The 17,967-nt window shown below is 35.7% G+C and overlaps 1 long non-coding RNA gene across 1 annotated transcript in view; it reads left to right on the top strand.

Annotated features, from left to right (window-relative positions):
• LOC121109890 overlaps positions 1-17,967 on the top strand; it is a 59,526-nt gene that overhangs the window by 6,191 nt on the left and 35,368 nt on the right. The window contains exon 2 of the long non-coding RNA XR_005857684.1: positions 1,090-1,299. This is a non-coding gene — a long non-coding RNA (uncharacterized LOC121109890). The remainder of the gene's footprint in view (positions 1-1,089; positions 1,300-17,967) is intronic.

Here is a 17,967-nt window from a genome sequence, read left to right as displayed (position 1 = left end):
AAACCTTATGATGAAAACTAATTTCTCAATATAGCTGGTGCAAAGAAACAAATACCACAGAACAACTTTTGTGGAAATTGATGTAGTCAAAAAACAACTAGAAAACACAGTAAAGCACCACATAATATTCTCAAAGACGTCATTCAAATTTAATTACTTGAGATAGAATGTACCAGAAGTCTTTATTGATCTCTGAAGAAACTTTTGGTTCATAGCACTCTACAAATCAACTACTTTTTAGAAAAGTTCCATGAAAATCTCTCTTTTGAACTGCACACAAATTAGTTTTTGCAAGCCTTCTATTGTACAGATTTTTTTATTATAAATGCAATATGAATAAAAAAATCTTTACATTTCTCATATGTACTACTTTCCACATTGTCACAGTTTAGTTGATTCTATCACAAGTGACAGGGCTTCCTCCCCCTATTTTTCCCTTTCCCAGGGAGGAGGAAGTATGAAGGACATGAACAAGATAAGGAGAGATAACTAATTTACTACAAATAATAAAAGAATGTAAGACAACATGATATGAGAAAGAAAAGAGTTACAAGTAATAAATCAAACAAATGAGAGAGAGAGAGGAGTTCTGACCATGTTGCTCACTGAGCTGCTGGAAACCAAAGAGAGCCTTCTCCCCCATTACTGTGTTATTCTACCTCTTTTACCTGGGATTGGACATCACATGGAGAGTATTAGAGACTTCTGGGAACTGTAGGGTTTATCTTCCTCCCAGAGAGCCTGAATTCACATAAGAATAGCTGATGTTGCCAGGACCCAGGACATGCAAATAGCTAAGACTGCTAGGATCTGACCCAGGAAAGTGCAGCTCCCCAGCACTATATTTCAGTGCTAACCAGCTTGTCACATGATGCCATGATATGGAATACTGGTAAAAACCAGGACACACATTTTGCCTGAATTTCTTATTAAATCAGATCATTGAAGAAAAATGTATTATTTTGTTGCATTGTATGTCAGTCCATTGAAAATGGTGGTCAGTGGCTCAATCTCTGGATGGAGATCAGTGACAAGTGGTGTTTCTTAGGGGTCATTACTGGGTCTGATGCTCTTTAATGTCTTCATCAGTGCTATGGACAGTGGGATTGAGTGCACCCTCAGCAAGTTTGTGAATGACACCAAGCTGTGTGGTGTTGTCAACATGCCTGAGGGACAGAATGCCATCCAGAGAGATCCAGACAGGCTTGAGCGGTGGGCCCAAGTAAGCCTCATGAGATTCAACAAATCCGAATGCAAGGTCTTGCACCTGGATTGTGGCGACATCCACTACCGTACAAGGTGAGAGATAAAAGGAGCACAGTCCTGCAAAAAAAGACCTGGGGGGAGTGGGGGTATTGGTGGATGGGAAGCTGGATATGAACCAGCAATGTGCCTGTGCCCAATAAGAGTGGTGAGGCTTTGGAACAGATTGCCCAGAGAGGTGGTGGATGCCCCATTCTTGGAGACATTCAGGGTCAGGCTGGGTGGGGCCCTGAGCAGCCAGATCTAGCTGAAAGTGTCCTTTTTCATTCCGGAGCAGTTGGATGAGATGATCTCTTCCAACTGAAGTGATTCAGTGATTCTATAATAATACTTCAATCTACATGCTAGCTGCAGCTACCATCAAAAGTGTCAACTACTGTCCCAGCATGCCATCTCAGCACTTCAATGCACACGTTTCTGATAACAAAGACTGTCTGATGTTCTTCAGATCTTCTACCACTTAGCAGGTACAGTTCTCCTCTCCACGTTTTCTATTTCTCTTTCAAAGGAGTGATCAGTGAACATGCAAAAAAATGTTGCTAAGGAATGAAAGGAGCAAGAAGACTGAATTAACTTATACAAGAGTTCATGCTGAAACACCTTTGGTTTTTATCTTTTCTTGTGGTGCTCTTCAGAGAATCCCAAAATCCCTGTGTGTGGGAGCTGGGAACTCCTACGTACCATATGGCGATGATATAGAAAAGCTCAAAGCAATTTATGCAATATTATGTATGTATTATCTTGCTGTTGTTAACTCCAAGATCCAATATTCTGCTAAGATTATAGTCCTCTAGGGACTGCTCTTTTAGTGGTCTTCTTAACATAGGACTGCTAAGATTTTAGTCCTCTCTACCATTCTTCCAGAACTATGGGAAGATTTTTTGTGAGCTTGTTTGAAAATTTGAAATGTAGAGCTGAGGCTTTTCAAATCATGTTTGGCAGCAGATTTATACTTTGTTGTCAAGATTGTTTCTAATGTTTCCTGATTAACATCTGAATGACCTTTACGTATTGGACTCAGTTTGCATCTGTTAGCCCTTAGATTTCCTTTTCAGTCTTTGACATGAGACATTGAATGTATTGGTTTGTTTATCTGAGGCTTTTATTATTATTATTATTATTATATATTATTACTATTTTGGGTGGTTGGTTTTGTTTCTGTTTTTTTTTATTATTATTATTATTATTATTTTTCCTGCATTGTTTGATTTGTTTTTGAGAAGGAAACATAGACATTTCTAACACCAACCTATTTTGATAGGAGTTTAAATAATCAAATTAGTTTTAAAAGTGGAGATCTAAGGTACAACACATATTAAATGATATAAGTGCAGCTAAGACAGAGATAGAGCCCCAGTATACTAGTTGGATGGCTGTTTTACTTACCTGTTCATCCTAAAAAATGATTTCTGATTTTATCTATACTTGAAATCTCTGAACCTATGTTTGTACTCCAATAAGAAAAAATTGAATGATTCACAACTTGAAATGCATCTTCTCCTAGCCAGTTTTGATCATGAACACTGGTGTGTTTCAGAAGGCAGCAGTACTCTGGCCTTTGTGATCAACTGCTCATCTAGGAACCATACAGCTAAGCTGCTTCTGTGATTAACTCTACAGAAACGCTTTCTTTTTTTAGTATTTGGTCTTTTGGTATCACAAGAAGTGATCAAATCTCAGTGAAAAGTGTGCCAGAACTGATATGTATTCTGTAAGAACCTTGGTGACAAATCTGGGTCACAGCCCTTGTTCTTCATAATGCCTAAAGGAATGAGCAGAAAGAGTTCACAGAGGTGGACACAGAGTCCACAATCTCAGGAAACTATGGAAAAGACTTGTTGTGTGAAGTATTAACTATTCTCTAAACAATTCTATCACAGCAAACATTTTCAGAAGTTTTCAAAAGCAGTGTGTGAGGTAACTGTATACAGGGCTGATGCTTAGGATAGAGCATGACTTCTTAAAAAATCTTTTTTTGTCTAAAATGTGAAACAGATATCCAGTTGAATTTTTTTGTTAATAAATTACTATTTCAAAATATTGGGGAGCAGGCCAGCTTACCTTACCTTCAGGTAATTCTGATACTGTGAGAACCAAATATGTTTTTAATGTAGGGCTTTTTTTTAAAATTTATCTTTTATTTTTTTTAAGTCCTAAACAGAATATTTTTCTTTTCTTTTGTTTCTTTCACCAGAACTAACTCTAATTTTCAAGGTATCATTATTGAATAAAAGTAAATACCAGTTATTTGTATATCTGTTGTTATATAAAATAACAGTTATTTTTACAAGTTGGCTGTACTTGTAAAATAGAATGTTGTGGTCATGATGGTCTAAAACTAAAACAGCAGTAATTAAGGGAGGTAATATCTTTTATTTGACATACTGCTGCAGCTTGCAAAAATAAATTATCTTTCTTTTATATGTTAACTTTACTAGTGAAAGAAGTCATAATCTTCAATCTATGTCTTAAGGGAGAGAATATCCCATAAAAAGCTATGTCTGATGATACTTTCAAGGTAATAAGATGCTCTTAAGAAGATAAATCAGTTTTCTTTCTTTCATTTGTATTTTGATCCAGTGTAGGCCTTGTTTCCCTCTTGTAGTAGGCAACTTGCAAAAAGACGAAAATGTTTGTAATAGGAATTAAATGTGAGGTTTCTGAATGCAGAAAAACTGTGGTGGCAATCTGTGCTGCTACTATGCAGTAGAGCTCTGTAAAATGGGAAACAAACTAAAGAATGTGATGCTACAGGTAAACACTGATAAGTCTAAATGGTAAATAGCTTTTTGTTTATTTGACTTTGGGGATCTCTTTCCCAGTGTGTTTAAACGATAAAAGTTTATATCAAAGGAAAATAACTGCTATCTATATGCTACAAGAGTATTTCTATTCCTGGGCTCTTGTACAAACGTGTAGAACTGCACCATCTTGTCAAGAAGATCCATCTCTTAAACTAGCAAATTAAAAATCTGCGCAGCAAGGATTTTTGGATCATTTGGCCTACTTTTCTGATTTTACTGTCAGCAGGCTTTGTTTTTCCAGTCTTGTGCTGCAAAGACTAGTTATCGGATAAAATCAGCTTCATATCCTGAAGCATTTTCTGCAAATACAAGAAATCACACTTCAGGTGGTATCTGCAGATCTGGTCCTTTGATTTATTATTCTTCCTGCGCTTTACACAGGAAAATACTGAAAGCGTGTGGAAATGTTCTCTGATGCATATGTTTACAATTATATGTGGTTTATGAACCCTAAAAAGTGCTCCGTTTTGACTGTCAATGTCATATATGCAATCTGTATATTCCTCATGTTCGGTAAAGGGCCCAATTTAATAAGTTATCATGCAGAAAAGCAGATGAAGTGCAGCCAAGTCTGTCCATGTAGATTCAGTTAAATGCTTTTTTTGACCTCAATTACGCATTAAAAAAAAAAAAAAAAAGCCTGTACAGGTGACAAGAGTAGAAATCAGCTCCCTAGAGTCCTATTCCAGTTCTTTCCCAAGCAGACATACCTTCTCTCCTCCTTCCTATACGCTCTCTAGAAGTCTCGGACTCCTACATTAAATGAAGGGGGGAGCTCCATGAGGCAGACAGTATCTGTAATGTAGCAGTAAAGACTCAGCAGTTTTTTTCATATGTATGAAATAGTTATATTTTTAAAAGTCCTATAATTCAAATTAAGACAAAATGTTACGGAGCTTCTCCCTCCCTCAGGCCTCTAATAAAATTTTTTTGAGGCTGTTCTGAGCACCTGGCAATTAGAGGGGGGAAAATCTTAAATTTTTTAATTATTCCACTCTCTCCTGTCAGGGTGAAGAAAGGACTTCAGAAAAATACAGTTGTTCTTCTCTTTATCATTATTTTCAATCAGGGCTGAAAGAAAATATATTCACTTCTATTTATAATTTATACAAACAGGAAAAAATGATGCTGTCAACCTCAAGTGAAGGTTTTGTTTTTATCTGAGTGACTTGATTATTTCTGAGACATAAATAATTTCCTCATATTGCATGTATAAAATGTATATGCATATTTACATTCATACACATGTAAGGTTTCTTCTGGCCTAATATTTTCCTTTTCTTTTATTTAGTAGAACAGGTTATTGCTTTATTGAAAAGATACCATTGCAAAACATTTCTTTGAATTATGAGCAACTTTTTGATTCATACAGATTTGACTTTGCCATTTGGAGACATAGGACAAACCATGTACAACCATTTGGCACAGGTTTCTGACTAAGATTTCTACGACTACAGAAGTAGCTATGGACAAAGTGAGACTTCTTCTACCAAAAGTCAGTCTGTCTCTGGGGGAGCTGCAGTTCTGCCCAGGTCACACCATACATGTAATGATAAGTCAAAAAGACAAAATTGTTTGAGGAGAGAATAAATGATTTGTCTAATTCATCAAACACTTAGAACAACAGATTGATAGAAAACATAATTACTTTTCACTTGATCTAAAAACAGTTCAGATTGCATTGACCACCAGATAAAATTAATTTACAACTAATAATTTACTGTGTTCCAAGTCTCATCTGGTTTGTTGCTTTCATGAATTTTCTATGTTTCTGCCTGTTCTCTGCTCAGCTGCTGTAGTTTAAGTACCCTGAGGATGGAGAGGCTTGGATTGGTGCCTGGTGGCCTGGGCTAATTCTGCTTTTTCAAAGCCAGACACACACTTCAGCTATCACCTTTACTCCCCGTGCCTTAAACAGGAAAGCAAACATTAGCAATAGAATTGCCATTATCTGTCTATTTATTTGTTTCCCTTAAGATTTGAGAGATGTAATTTTTAAAGAGGGGTAAAAGAGGAAGTATGATTTCCTTTTTATCCCAGTCTGTGCAGAGCTAGCAATCTGCCAGCTCAGGTGCAACTCACAGAACATCCATAAAGGGAGAGTACCTGTTAAACACTTATAAAACTTAGTGTTGATATATCTCATGTCTGTTTTGCAGATTTGAGAATTTTAGCTTGTGATAGTTGGCAGGGTATTATTACATGTGCTGATACAGCAAGTTGTTTAATTGCTTTACAGGGGCTCTGCTAATAATATTTTCAAAGGTACAGTGTCACAAGCAACCTCGTCTAAGTGTTTTTCCCCATATTTCAGCTGTTTCAGTGAACTGATACGTTTTGGGGTTTCATATTTTTCCCAGTGATTCTTCCAGGACTTTGAAAAACATGGAACAAATTAGGGAGACAAATGTAGAAAATTATGAGAGCCCAAATTAGCATTCATTTTGTAGGATATGTCTTGAAGATAGTTGTTTTCCACACAAATCCTGCACTGTACATAGAATCTTTTCAGCAAGGATCCTATAAAAATTCACATGCATTGTTTCTAATAATGATAGCAAATGCTAATGATGCTATGAATTTTTTGTTAATTCAACATTATTCTGACATACTCGTAAACTACACTGGCTTACGCTATGAAACCTGTGATAATAACTGGAATACATTAATAGAAATCAAGATACACTAATTACCATTACCTAAAGTAGAATGTGGCCTTACTGAGGCCTTTAGTCTTCAATCTCTGCTGCCTGTGACTGCATGAATACTAATGTAAAGGGAAAATCAAGCTCTTACACACCTGGAGGTGTTTCAGAACAAAACATTTCTTGTCTGAATTGCTAGGCTCTTGCAGAGAAGAGTATGTTAGCTATAGTAACATACCAATACAAAGTGCTTATAATTGTATTCAGCTGCAATAGCAGTTCACCCTTCCTTGTAAATCATTCCAGTCAGTTATGAAAATTAATATTTGATGCAAAATTTCAAAGTATTCATATTTCTCTGGTAATTACTATTTATTGAAGCATCACACAATGTCATCACTTGTTCCTTCTGAATGAGCAGAGGAGTGCCTGCTGATGCTTTTTCTTGTCTCCTGCCTTTGTCAGTAGTCTGGAACTAAGCTGTCCCATGGACCACATTATAATGCTGTTATCAGTACTGGGCTTCCAGCAGTTATCTCTGTAGCTTTGTGATGTATTGCATAGCCTGGCAGGCTGTCCAACCCTTGCTGTTCTGCGTCCCATTGCTGCTCAGTGCAATGTAATTTACAACTTTTGTAATAAAGTTTAATACATTCCTTGACATTAGGTTCGCTATTGTGTCACTGGCATTTTTGTTCTAGTCTTCAGAAGCAAGGCATGTCTTTCAGCACCTTGACACTTACAAGTTGCTTTTATGTTACTTTTGTTGCTCAGGACTCTGCTAAGTAAGGGTTCACTTCAAGCCTTTCAAGTCTCTATAACCTGACAGTCAATTCTTTTCTTTTTTTTTTTTTTTTTAATTTGAGGATTATTTAAAAATATGTTGGGTTTTTTTTGTATCTACTATCAAATATTACAGTATTTTAGCTCAGTCTGCTCACTGTCTCTTATCTAATTCTATAATGTATTGTTTTTGTAGATCACTTTGCCTTTCCCTCCTTTTATTTTCACAATAAATACCAAAATATAACTGGAAAATATTTTTAGCCAGTAAGATTCAAGATGTAGTGTAAAATTCAGATGTTTTTAATATATTACACAATTTACTTTGTTTTATGTTCTTTTTTTGATGATAGAAGCTTGTTCCACTGTCTACCACTTCACTGGCATTTTTTTTCTCCATGATTTTCGATGAATTTTAGACTTCTATCACTTTGTACTGAGAACTTTTTTATTTTATTTTATTTTATTTTTATTTTATTTTTTGTCTATGTCAAGCACTGTGTAAACATTTACATGATTTATAGAAACTAACATGCTTATCTTCAGACAGCCTTTTGAGTATAATGCTTTCATTTATTCGAAATATTTATTTCAAGAAGAGACTTATGAACTGGAGGCAAGGTTCAGCGGTAAAGATACGAAAATTAGATTTTCTTTTTTCCTTTTTTGATCTTTTGACATGAGAAGACTCTAAGTATCCCTGCTGGCATTCTGGTTGACAACAAAATTATAGAGGCAGTTCAGGAACACAACACATCTTGACCTTGCTTGGAAACTGTCCAATGCTTTTTTGTGAGTTTTTGTACTTTCATTAAAAGCTAAAGGCTGATTCAAATTAAATTCCAAATGAGATGTCAAATACATGAACAGAAATGATAATAAGCACAAATGAAGTATATTATTATCATGGACTTTACTACCTGGAGAATACTGAGCAAAGAAAAATCATAATGACCTTTTAGCGATAGCTATTTGTGACTCAAAACAAATGAGTATTTTATTCTGTAATCACATTGATGTGCCTGCAAGTTATTTCCAATTAACTTCGTAGTGGAAGTGTTGTTATTGGTATTGCATATGATAACCTGTATTTTTGAAGTGTAAACATTTTTAGTGTGTCTGAATGGAAACCAAAATAAAAATTTACAACATAGGTATTTAGCATGTGTAATTATTTTCTAAGTAAGTGGCAATAGAACACATTATAGTTGTCTGAGGTGATAGAAAACTTCCTGTTTGACACATTTTAAAAGAAAAGAACTGCATGGTGAAATCTAGAGAAGTAATTTCCCCACTGCTATGTATCTACTAATCAGAAAATCCATGGAAATGGCACAAGGTTTTGTTGGTTAGCCTTGTGTATTTTTGCTTTCCTGGTGCAAAACAGTAGTTAGACAAGCAAAGCACATTGCTTTTTCTTTCCAAACTGGTTTACCTCTAAAGGAGAGAAAGGTTATTCAGAGATACAAAGGTAAAGGTGTGCCTGCGTTCTCAGAAATGCTGGTAAGAACAGAATGGGATCACTCATTGAAGACTGGCAATTTCAAATGACCCTTGAAGGATGGATGACATTTTAGAGGCATCTGAATTTCATTTGGGCACATAGTGGAATAAGCTGGGGTCTTCTTTGAGTTGGTCTCTCTTCCTGGATTTTGAAAATGCTACACTTTATATAATGTCTTTTAATTTAAGCTTTTCATCTGATGTTCTAAATTCTTGCATTTGCAAACTGATGCTGTTAATAAAACTCAAAAATGTTATGTGAGAAGAACCACACCTTTAGGAATACATTTTAAATAATCTTCCATTTCTCTCTTTCTTTTTCCACTACATATAAAACACTGTTTACCTCAGTGATTATGGTCCCCATAATCTCATTTCTGTTAAAGTCATGGAAAGTGAGATAACTTAAAACTAGCAGACCATTCAAAATAATGGTAAACTGAATCTAACACAGATACTCTGGATGAAAGCTTATTTTTTTTTCTTTTAAAACAACTCAGTAAACATCTACTGTGAAAATCAACGTGACAGAAAATATTTTTTGGATTAAAACTATGATACCAGTAATCACTGATAATTAGCAGTAAGTATTTCTTGCTCAGTCTTTAAATTTTGCTTTGGTGTCATTTATGGTAAAGTGATAAGAGAAGTGCATAAAGTTCTGGTCTTCCCATTTTTCAGGCTTCCTTTTCTGACTACATCTGATTCTTCAGCTAGCAAAATAAGCATACCTCCAATCTTTTATTTTTAAAAAACTTCTTGTGTAATTCTTTAATTTTGTGTCAGTTTCTCCTCTTGAGTATACTCTGAAATTTACTTTGGTCTGGAAATACTTTTCATTTTCCATGTCTCCCTATCTACAGTTGGGGAAAGTCTGGTTTCTATCACATTTAATCTGACCACTCAGTATTTGGTTTGGTCACTGTGGTTAACTGGTCTCTGTACCAGGTTTGGCCTCTGTGTTAAATTTGTTTTTAGAGCATGATGATTTCATAGATCAGAACAATTTGTACTACAGCAAGTTTTTATAATCTCAATGTCATAGCATCCAATTTTTAAATTTTCCATGGAGACAAACTGCCTTAGCAATTATTATGGATCAAACATTAAGCAAAGTACAACTTTTCTTGGCAAAAATGTTCTCACAGTTAACTCCGTGAATAATTGTATATTGAGCAAAACCATCTTAGTTTTAAAGTGACTGACTTGTTTGTAAAGCCATGGGGCTGGGAACATGCCAGGACATTCATCTTCTTTTAAGAGCTTTCTTTTGTATTTTCTACCCCTCTTATTTCAATTATTACAGCACTAAGTGAAGATGCAAGACAAATGCTTCCTTGCTTTGTTAGCAGTCAAAAGGAAATTGAAGTGTCTCTCCTTAAAAGCACATTAAACTGAGGAAGAAAACTGAAGGCAAATGATACTTTATTTCCTGAGTCTTGAAAGAACAAACATCACAAAGCAAATGTTGTCTTAGCCAGAGGACAAAGAGAGTGAGAAGTTCATAGGCACAAGATGTGTTTACTAGAGAAGGAACTCAGACTCCTCTGAACCTCAGCCTACACTTACCAGTGGCTGATGGGTTCTGAGAGACGTTTGTTTGGCAAGGGAAGAGGGCTCACCTGCTCCCAGTGCTAACCAGGAGTTACACTTCAAGTACTTGGGGGCAACTACAATAAGCATCAGGGGTATGATGAAGCTGGACACTTCTCCCTGGAAATGCCTAGGCCTAGGTTAGACTAAGCATGTGGTTAATGCAACCATTACCTCCAAGATCTTTAAACTCTAATTATCATAGAAGTTTCCTGGCTTCTATTTTTTTAATTCAACTAGACCAGGAAAATTTCTTGTACTCCTGTATTTGTATTAGCATGATCACTAATCCCAGGGATAATGTACACTCGGTCATACAGCTCTTTTGTTCATCTGAGTGTTGAAGCAGCATCGTGTGGTACTTGAGTTCCCATTCTGTACCTGAAATTGTGGTTGGATGTCTTTGAAGAGAGAGTAGTATTAATGAATTCTCTGATCAGTTTTAGGAGAAACTGATGTCAATAAACCAAAAAACAGCTTTTCCTTCCTAAAAGACCCTTGAAATGAGAATAAATAAGGATTGAATTGTTAGTTTTACTCTGTTTTACTGTTTTACTCTGAGGCATGGCATAGTTCTACATAAACTGTCAACGTGTAAGTGTTTGTTCTTGATTCTGAGACTAGGTTCACCATTAGATATGAAGAGAAAAATGATTTGTTTCTATATCAGCCCTACACATCCAAGGTAAATGTTGGATACCATTTTATGGTATGTCATAGTTTTCATGAGAAAAGTGTGCACAAAAATGAGTAATTACCCTATTTCTTTAATTTCCCTTTCCACCTCTACCCATTTTTCTACTTTTAGTAATTTTAAACCAAGAAGATGTTATGAAACTGAGAGTACAAGAGTTTAGATTCCTAGTAGTTTTATTTTTTTGAAAAACATGGGTCTCTGGCTTAGAGTTCAGAGCTCAGACCAAGCTCTAAACCATTTTACAAGACCTGATTTCCTTCTTGCATCTCAATTCCAGCCTGTATCAGGACTTGTATATCAATACCAAAGTATCACCGGGTCCGTCCATAAGTGTTCAGAGGTTCATAGGAGGCATTTGGTGCTGTATGGCACTGAGCCCTTTGTCTTTCTCCCGCCATTGCTGCACCCCTTCTCCTATCCACTCCAAAGTATGTTCTCATGGTGAAGTAGAATAATGATTCCCAAAGTGAAATGGAGCAGGAAGTATATGTTAAAGATGAGCAAATTTAGTGTGTTTCAATAGTCATTAATTCATGTTTTAGCATGACATGTTTTAGCAGTGGACTTGTAGTGTTGGTTGGGTAATTGTACTTGGTGATCTTGAAATGATTCTATAAAGTGATCGATTTAATTTAGGGAGTCATTAATCCAAAGCATAGTTTAACATTTGCTTATTGATAAACACATGCATATAATAAAAACTGTATATAGCCTACAGGAAAATGTTGATGTGCTACATAGCTTGTTTACACATGTTCATTCCAGCTAATGCTGACCTCTGTAGTCTTATTTAGGAAATCTACTTATTCGTTCCTTAATGCAACTGTTGAGTGTTTTATGTCTGCACTTGTATTTTATATTATAATAAACAGCATTAAAAAAAAAAAAAAAAGGAATTCAAGTGAGATACAGTTATTTGAATACATAGAAATATAAAGATGTAAATATCTAACTCACTCACTTAATAAAAAAAAAAAAATCACCATAGTTGCAGAATTGCAATCGTAGTTGAATCCAGTCACTGAAGTAGCAGAGCTGGTGCCAAAAAATACCAACGTTGTTTGTTCATAAGTATTTCTAATGCTTTGTATTCACTGGAGAAAAATATAAAAATGAATTATCTTGAAGATTTTACATTCTCCCTATAACTCCATAACACACAATAGATGGAATATTTTTATCAGATGTTCACTATTCATATTTTACTTTTCTACTTGTCTGTGTACTCTTGCACTCAAAATTACTTTGCTGAAGTTTGAAGAGTTAAAATAAATACGTCTGTCAAAAAGAACAAGGAACCATTGTTTATAGTATTTGCAAAATTCAAAATTGTTTTACTTTCATGTTCAGCCTGATGAACCATTAAAGTTTCCAAGCAAAAGTGGTTTTTTTTTTTTTTTTTTGGGGGGGGGGGGAGGGGAGGGGGTACAATATTTCTCTGATCTTTTTTTCTTAGCATAGGGATTATGATTCAGTGTTGTTTTTCCACTTTCTTCTATTACTATTAATAGGGAATGTGCCATTAATTTTCTCTTTGCAATATTTGTTGATGCATAACTCAGAAAACAATTTTTGTTTTTCAGTTGGAATTGATTAATCTAATCTAAGATCTATTTTAATTGTTATTACTGAAAAGCCAACGTAGCTATTCTTGTGCATTATGAGTATAATTACAAAGACATGATCTAATATTATTTTTTTTCACAGCTTTTTGCATTCTTCTAATGGTTGCTTTTTCTGAGCTCCTCTGTCTGTGTGCTTAAATGATTAATATGGGGAAGCAAAAATACTTATTTCAGAGAGCAGTTCTTAAGGAACAGAATTACATTGTTCTATTTCCACTCAAAGGTATTGAGATACATCGCCCATAGCTGTTCTTTGACTCCAACATATCTCTATTTGGCATTCATTTGGATTCATTTTGAACCTAAAGTAGAATTTCTCACAAGATTCCAGACCCTGATATAGTAAACCGTTTTCCCTCCTGTACGTCCTAAACAATCGAGATATACTGTATGTGATAAACCTCTTTGCTGCTTGAACAGTGCATATCAGCTGGAGTGCAGTGACATCAGTTGCTTTGAAGAACAACACAAGTGGTTTCTTTAGGAGGAAAATGCAGAGGATGGCTGCATAGCAGGAGTGCACTGACCTTCCAGTTGTTTTTACTGCCAAATTTAAAGTACACCCATTGTGCTTCTACAGCACATCAGAGCTTCAAGGGACTGTTTTGCTCAGAGTCTTTGTGTGGTTTAAGGCTTGACCTCCTCCTGCTCTATTTCTTGTGCTGCAGGTGGCTCACAGGGAGCCAGTGTGCAATGTCCAGCACTCACCACAGGCAAATGTATTAAAGGAGACAACAGGGCTTTTGTTACAACTGTTAAACAGAAAGACACAGAGCATGGCTCAATAAAATGAAGGGCAAAGGAGGAAGTGAGGAGGATGGGAGAGAGCTAGGTACAATGGAATAAATTACTTTGCTCTGAGATGAAAAGAGAACACAAATGCTCTGAAAAGACCAAAACACAATGCCCTGCCAATGGAAAGCGGGTTACATCTGAATATTATTTTTCTTTATTGACACCAGTAGGCACTGCTTCTTAAAAAAACAAATTAATTCATATGGAAGATGTGATCAAACAACCATGAAAAGTGAATTATCCTGGGACTGCGTGCATTTTTTTTTATCGGCATTACTTTGTAGTGTGTAGGGGGAGCAACAGCTTTACCACAGCTAATTTTTGAATGTGTTTATTTCATGTATTCAGCTACTGGTTTGTAGTGTGTTTGCACAGTTTTTCTTCCCTGTAGGATAAACTCTACAGAAATATTTCATGTATAATTGCTCATTTTTATTGTTTGTTTATTTATTTACTTACTCTGTTGGTCTTCAGGGGTGGCTGAGCCGTAGCAAACAGTGATGCCCTTCAAACATCACATTATGCTTCCAAATGTCTTTGATTTTATCCAATAATTTTAGGGCTGCTGCTTTGTGGTATGATTTTGTGGAGGTAAAAATATTTTTAAGCAAATGCTCAGAGTTTTCATTAGGGAGAATATGAAAGCATTATGCAGAAACAAGTGTGCTGAGATGCATCTTACCTAATTCATCAGTGGATAGTGGAGACATTTAGATGCCCTTTGAGAAGTGCCTGTCTGTCTTTGGATTATAGCCTGCTGTGTACTGGAAATGCTTCATGCACGAACAAGGTCAGGAAAGCAGTGCAGAGGCCTGAATGGCTTCTGCAGGGAGCAAGTTTAGCATTGGCAAGACAACATAGCAGGGCTGTGCACTTTGAAAGATAACCGTGCTCTTTTGAGCATCAAGTGGTTTTGGAGTCCTAGTTTAAAACTGGTGAGACACGTGATGCCTCCAGATTCACTGGTAAGTATAACAAGATAATCCAACCACTAGATTTCAGTTATCTCAAAGCTGAAGATACAACTTGATGGAGAGCAGAAATAGTTAAAAAAGAGCACAAGTGGTTTAAAAGAAGAAGCATTTTGTAAAAAATTAGAGCACAATGTCTTTTTTTTTTTTTTTTTTTTGTAAATTTACAGCATCTCATGTATTAAGATGTCTTCTGACCCTAGCAGGCTCCAGAAGAAGGTAGAGAGAGGAGCCTGTCAAATTCTGTAAGGGAATCAATACATGCGAAAGTGGGATCAAGAAGAAAATACTGTGTACACAATGGTTGTGTATACACACATATGTGAAGGCATGCAAGTACACTGATTTTGTTATTATTTTTGTTCTCGAATAACGGTTTCTTCAAGAAGAAAAATAAACCAACCACTCACCTTTGGTGTGTCCAGAATGTGTTCAGGTAGAGGGGTGAAACTAGACCTGCAAAAGTGTTGCATTACATTATTGAAACTACTTAACTCTTGTATTACAACTCTTTTTTACTTTGCATTGTTTTTTGTTTGTTTGTTTGTTTGTTTGTTCGTTCGTTTTCCTCTTTAAAATGAAATGATAGTTTCATCATCTTTTTAGTGTGATAGTCTGTTGTCTTTGGTGTGAATCTGATATCTTCACTTCTTGGGAGATCTAAATAAAAACAGATGTCTTCTCTGCTCCTTTTCCTGCTTTTCTACCACTATTCCCTGGCATGAAGGATAAGGAATTGACAGTAGCAGTGATTTTGTCTTTACCTAAGTCACAGTACACAACTTACTTGTTAGGAATTAGGACAACTTAACAGTTTCAAACTAAGACACAAGTGAAAACTTTATTGAAGCCAAGTCTTCAAAATCATGCTTTTCTTATGGAGATCAACATAGAATCCTAGAATCGTTTGAGTTGGAAGAGACCCTAAAATATCTTCTAGTCCAACTCCCCTGCAATGAATAAGGACACCTATGGCTAGATCGGGTTGCTCAGAGCCCCATCCAGCCTGACATTGAGTGTCTCCAGGGATGGGGCTTCCACCACCTCTGTGGGCAACCTGTTCCAGTGCCTTACCTTACCACCTTTATTGTAAAAGCTGTTTTTCTTATATCTAATCTAAATCTCCCCTCTTTTAGTTTGAAACCATTTCCTCTTGTCCTATCACAGCCCACCTTGCTGAAGAGTCTGTCTCCTTCTATCTGATAGCTCCCTTTAGACACTAAAAGGTTAATATACTTTCTATTACCAACAGGTATGTACAGACCAGGTTGAGAAAATAATTGGTTAAAGATAAAAATGAGACAAATTTGCTCTGCAAAACAGGGACCCAATAAAATGTACCTTCCAGAATTTAAGCTACAATTCAATTCAGAAGTAATTAATAGTAATTATCCAAGAAATTGTGGTGAACTTGAAAGATACAAAGTTTTATACAGTATAGATATACGGAATAGAGACGCCTCAGTTATGAAAAAATTGGATTCTCAGAGCCGTATACTAATTGGGCTGATTTCAACATTTCAGGAAGCAGATTTACTGAAGCAAATACTTTAACAGTTGATCTGCAAGCATTTGGGAGATAAGAACAGATTTTTCTAGTACTGATAGTGTTTTTATCTGATGTATTTCTGCCAGTTCTGGCTAGGGCAGATGTAAGTGATGACACTTATTTTTAGTCAAATCTTTCACACACTTTCATCTGATGCTCTTGCAAAAAAGATATGGAAATATTAGTTAAATGAAATAACTGATTGATATATATTCAACTCAGTGGAAAAGTTGGTTGCTGCCTGTGGTTGACTCTTGGAAGGGTAATGTGAGTGAAGTTTGTCCTCTGATGTCAGTCACAATTCAGCAGTAAAAACACCCCACAAGCCAATGTTTTTGTGGAATAAAGATGTCGTGCATAAAGAAAAGGTGGGTTGTGAATGCAATTTACTGCGTTAACCTGTTTTACAATCACAGCACTAAGAAAGTAAAAGATTTCCCAACCTCTCATATGCAGACACTATTCAACAATGCAGACACATTTTGTTTCAGCTCAGCTTCACTGTGATTTGAATTTGTTATACTTACTTCATCTCTGCTTGCTCCTGATAGTATACAAATACGGCAGTTTAATGCAGGTATAATTATATCCCTTTTGGCTTGGTACAGCAAAGAACATGCAAATCTTCTGTTTTATGGTGTCTGGAGGCTGAACTAATCCAGACAGAGGAATAGCGTAGCGTGAAGTCACTCAGCTGTTTCTGTAATTCATAAAGTTATTTCAATTTTTGCATATCTGCAGCATGAGTCTGGAAAGCAGAACAGAGACCTATATCTTTCATTCTATATATTCCCATCATAGCATTAGCTAGGTAGAAAGCTTATGGTTAATTTATTTCTTCTCAAGGCTCTGAGAAAGCTCACAAAACTGCCCACCAACCAGTCACTAAATAAAGTGCTATAATTTCAAAAACTAACATTGATGCTGTCACATTCTCCCTGTGTAATCTTGTTCATTTGATGTACTTCATCTCTACCAGAAGGGTTAGAAATTGGCTTCATTCATCCAGGTGCTAATCACTGCGCTGAACAAACAGCTATTATATATTAAAATTCTTACAGCTGTCACTACATTTTCTACAACTTACAACAAATAACGCTGGAACTCTCTAGCTTTCTAATGCTGTATAATCTACTTTTTTGTTTGCTGTAGTGTTGTTTATCTAAACCATGAAAGTATTCAGTATCTGTGACAATTGGGCTGTTTTCTCTAAGATAAGAATTTGATGGATATTCAATTCAAATTTGTCTCCAAGTTATATGATAGCAATTTATTTTATGCCCAATATTTCTAATATAGATGGTTAATTCAATAAAATCTGTACTTGTTCTCATAAATACAGCTTTTACAGAATGAATAATTTAACTCACATTTTAATTGGAGGAATTTTAAATGGGATGGGTTAAGTTGTGACTTTCTGTAGATTTTAGTAACATCTATAGACACATAGCAAACATCTGTCTCAATTAGAAGAATCTAAAGCTTTTTTAAGATACACTTGCTTGGAAATTGCTTTTTATTTGGTCATTTTTTCTCTCCCTTCCCTCCTTTTTTCCCTGGGAGTATTAAAGTTAATAATGAGTCCACATGCCTTTATATAAGCCATCGTGTTCCCTTTCTGTATGTTGTTCAAATTAATTTGTTTAATCTGACTGGGGGAACGTGTTTGTGCTTTTCAGTTGTCCACAGTCTCAAAGCTGGATTTTGCTCCTGTCATGGACATTCTCTCTAAATTCTCT

This window comes from Gallus gallus, chromosome 2 (assembly GCF_016699485.2).
Source record: "Gallus gallus isolate bGalGal1 chromosome 2, bGalGal1.mat.broiler.GRCg7b, whole genome shotgun sequence".
Lineage (NCBI taxonomy): Eukaryota > Metazoa > Chordata > Aves > Galliformes > Phasianidae > Gallus > Gallus gallus.
Note: the sequence above shows the minus strand (reverse complement) of the source record. Positions and strands in the feature narration are given on the sequence as shown.